This window comes from Myotis davidii, unplaced genomic scaffold (genome assembly GCF_000327345.1).
Source record: "Myotis davidii unplaced genomic scaffold, ASM32734v1 scaffold637, whole genome shotgun sequence".
NCBI lineage: Eukaryota > Metazoa > Chordata > Mammalia > Chiroptera > Vespertilionidae > Myotis > Myotis davidii.
The window spans coordinates 984,257-988,735 of NW_006289494.1; the positions used below are offsets into that span (position 1 = coordinate 984,257).

The 4,479-nt window shown below is 45.2% G+C and overlaps 1 pseudogene; it reads right to left on the reverse strand.

Moving 5' to 3' along the window:
* Window positions 1-1,589: 1,589 nt before the first annotated feature.
* On the reverse strand, window positions 1,590-2,096 carry LOC107182819 (annotated as a pseudogene).
* Window positions 2,097-4,479: the final 2,383 nt, after the last annotated feature.

Consider the following 4,479-nt stretch of genomic DNA (forward strand, 5'->3'; position numbering starts at 1 on the left):
AAGGATCTGCATTTTAAATATGTTCCCGGGTGATGCTGGCACTGCTGGTCTGGGAACCACACTGAGCACCACCAGATTTCCAAAAAGGAGTTGGTGGCTAAGAAAATCAAATACCGCAGAGGCTTGGCACAGAGTCGTGAACAGATTGAGAAATTGTCTATGTTGTCAACCCAGAGAGCAATTTCCAGAGAATAGCAGATTTTGCTGCTTCTTATCCCTTGAACAATTACCAAAAAAAAAAAAAAAAGGAAAAAGAAAATTATTCCTGTCCCCTGGGAATACCCCATTGTCAAAAGCTGCATGTAGCGTGGGTGAGTTCCCCTCATTACAGCTGCCACCGCACTGCCCAGCGCCCAGCCCTGACTAGGACAGTCGGCACCTGTCTCCCTCAGCATCCTGCACTTTCAGCCAAAACCCCCCTCAGGTCAAAGGCATTCAGTACAATAAGGGCACTCGTGGTCTGAGTCCACGTTTTAGTAGAACGGAAACCAAACATAATCGAAGTCACTTTGAACGGTGGTTAAGAGAGTCTCCTCCTTAGAACAGCTATTATTTGTCCATCATCTAGTTTAGAGGCTGTTGGGGCTGAGGAAGTGAAGGCTCCAGAGCTCCCTCAGGTGGATATTTTTATTTCCATTCTGTGTCCACTATTTACTGAATATGGGCCATTATTGGTTGCCTGCTGTGCGGTTCCTGGGGCTGCCATAACAAACTACCACAAGTCAGGTGGCCTAAAACAATAGAAATTTGTTCTCTCGTAGTTTTGGAGGCTAGATGTCTAAAATCAAGGGTCCAGGGGCCCTGCTCCCTCTGAAACCTGTAGGGGAGGTCCTTCCTTGCCTCTCCCTAGCTTCTCATGGTTTTCTGCCCATCCTTGGCATTCCTAGCTTACAGCTGCACCACTCAAATCTCTGCTTTATTCATCACATGCCTGTCTCCATCTTCATATGCTGTTCATCTCTTCTTATAAGACACCAGCCATTGAATTAGGGGCCACTCTACACTCATCTTAACTTATGACATCTGTAACAATGCTATCCTATATAATAAAGAGGCAGACTGACCATCACTCCAACACACAAGATGGCCGCCCCCATGTGGACACAAGATGGCTGGCAGGGGAGGGCAGTTGTGAGCGATCAGACTGGCAAGGGAGGGCAGTTAGGGGCAATCGGGCCAGCAGGGGAGCAGTTAGGTGTTGATCAGGCTGCAGGGGAGTGGTTAGGGGGTGACCAGGCTGTCAGGCAGAAGCAGTTAGGGGCAGTTAGGCAGGCAGGCAAGAGAGCATTTGGGAGGCAGCATTCCCGGATTATGAGAGGGATGTCTGACTAAAGGGGCAATCAGACATCCCTCGAGGGGTCCCAGATTGGAGAGGGTGCAGGCTGGGCTGTGGGACATCCCCCAACCCCCATGCACAAATTTCATGCACCAGGCCTCTAGTTTTCAAATAAGGTCACATCCTAGAGGTGCTGGGGGTTAGGACTTCAATGTACCTTTTGTGGGAAGCACACAATTAACCCGTGACATCTACTCAGGACTCTTTATCCCTTTCTCTTTCCTAACCAAACCCAGATTTTTCCAAAAGCATATTTATTTTTTCAAGTTTTTAATGAAAGTTGTATATAAGATTACTTTATTCCTGCTTCTTCTCAATTGTTACTTCCTTGTATTTACCTATTTCCTTTCCGACTTGGTGAGATTTGGCTTTATGTCCAAGGAACTTGTTGCGGTCTTTGTCTCCCTCTAGTCTAGTGACAACCGCCTTGCCGGGGTGAATGCCCACATGAACAGTTGCACCATTAGCTTTCTCCTGTTGTACTTGTTCAGTGGAGATTACCTATTTCTTCCTGTAAACCTGGATTAACATTGCCAGTTTGATGCCCTCTGTAATGTCCTTGCACAACCTGAACATCATCACCCTTTCGAATGGGCATGGGTCGAACACTACTTCTGTCTCAACTCTTTGGAAAAAGGAGAAGACATACTCTTCCTGCGAATGCGGGAAGGTGCATTGAAATGCTTTTTATGGTTCTTGCTCCAGTCAGAAGTCACAAAGACATTGAACTTTACTTTGACCACTGGCACTTCTACACTGGCTGAAGAAGGGAAGAGCCAAAAGCATATTAACTAATACATCTATGGTAAAAAATATCCAACCTGAGATTTGGAAAACCCTGCCTATGTGGCAATGGCTTGTCCCAATAAGTCATCTTCTGTGCACAAGAGGTACTTGGGGTAGCTTAAAGGATATGCTCTTCAAGAGCTATGGGGAATCCAGGCAAAGCATGAAGCCTTTAGCAGATGGGGACATCAACCCTGGCCGGGTTGATTGGCGTGTCGTCCGGTACACCAAAAAGCTGTGGATTCAATTTTTGGTCAGGACACATACCTAGGTTGTGGGTTCAATCCTAGGTTGGGACACATACAGCAGACAACCAATTGATGTCTCTCTCTCTCTCTCTCTCTCTCTCTCTCTCTCTCAAATCAATAGCAAAACATATCCTTGAGTGAGGATTAAAAAAGAAAAAGATGGGGACATCAGAAGGCCATGTATAGTAATGACACTCCACAGATCATTAGTTTGGTAATTATCTGCTTTCCTGGCTATTATTCCCATTAGATTGTGAAGGCTGGCCTTAAAAAAAAAAACTACCTTAGCTCTTACCATATAATCAGGACTCAAATTGAATAACAGTTTCAAATATTGTTAAAAATGTTTATTTTGCTAACTCCTTTTTCTGCCTCATTGTGAGCTTTAATCTGCCTATTCCATAGAATGATCGCTAAAATAAGGAGGGTTGAGGAAGGACTGTACTAAAGGAGGAGATTTTTGGCTTCCCAACTTGGCATCGAGAAAGTAGATGCAGACCTTAAGGGACAGCTGTGGTGATGAAGCTGGGACTACGTTCAGAGTTTTGGCCACAGTAGATTAAGCAAGACCAAGCGGCAAAGTGCTGGACTATTGGTAAAGGCACCAAATAATAAAGGGTCGGAGGGATGTAGATGCGGATCAAGTGTGGCCCACATGGCCTTGGGATGAGGCCAGCTAATAAAATGCCTTCAGCTCAGCCCAGGAAAGACAGACTGGACCAGACCCACAGGGGTTTGAGTTCAGGTACAGTTATGGATTAGTGACAGGTTCCTTCCCATTCATTCCTGGCCTGCAAAGTTGTATGTCTGGAGTATAAGATCCTGTAAGGGTGCGTGCACTTTTGATTGTGTTTGATTGGACTAGTTTAGATAGAAGTAAAGAAAGAAGTGAATTGTAGAAAATGGACAGTCATACAAACATTTTCTTTCTCTAGCAACATCAATGAGTCCTGTTCATGGCAATGCAAAAGAATTTTGTCTGGTAGAGAATAAAACGTGAAGTATAAATCTCAATTGCCGTGGTTTCAACATCTTATGGGTTCTTTCATTAATTTATGAGTTAAATAAAATCGTAAGAACTTTATGGCTCGGCCAGGATAGTGTTACGGATAGGGTTAAGGTTAGGGTTTCGGTTACGGTTCTGGATATGCCCAGGATAGTGTTAGTGTTTGGGTTAGGGAAGTTTTAGTCTTAGGGTTATGGCTCTACCAGGATAGTGTTAGGGTTAGGGTTAGGGTTAGGGTTAGAGTTTGGGATAGGGATAGGGTTAGGGTTAGGGTTAGGGTTAGGGTTAGAGTTTGGGATAGGGATAGGGTTAGGGTTAGGGTTAGGGTTAGGGTTAGAGTTTGGGATAGGGATAGGGTTAGGGTTAGGGTTAGGGTTAGGGTTAGAGTTTGGGATAGGGATAGGGTTAGGGTTAGGGTTAGGGTTAGGGTTAGGGTTATGGTTATTGATCTATCCAGTATAGTGGTAGGGTTAGGGTTAGGGTTAGCGTTATGGCTCTGCCCAGGATAGTGTTAGATTTAGAGTTAGGGTTAGAGTTAGGGATAGGGTTAGGGTTATGGCCCAGCCAAGGATGGTGTTGGGGTTAGGTTTAGGGTTAAGGTTAGGGTTAGTGTTAGGGTTAGGGTTCTGCCCAGGATAGTGTTGGGGTTAAGGTTAGGGTTAGGGTTAGGTTTAGGGTTCTGCCAGGATAGTGTTAGGGTTTAGGTTAAGGTTATGGTTATGGTTAGGGTTAGGGTTAGAGTTCTGTCCAGGATATTGTTAGGGTTAGGGTCAGGGTTAGGGTTAGGGTTATGGCTCTGCACAGGATAGTGTTAGGGTTAGGGTTAGGGTTAGGGTTCTGCCCAGGATATTTTTAGGTTTAGGGTTAGGGTTAAGGTTAGGGTTAGGTTTAGGGTTAGGGTTAGGGTTATGTCCCTGCCAAGGATAGTGTTAGGGTTAGGGTTAGGGTTCGGGTTATGGCTCTGCCCAGGATACTGTTAGGGTTAGGGTTAGGGTTAGGGTTAGCGTTAGGGCTTCGGTTCTGTTAAGGTTAGGGTTAGCGTTAGGGTAAGGTTTAGGGTTCTGCCCAGAATAGTGTTAGGGTTAGGGTTAGGGTTAGGGTTA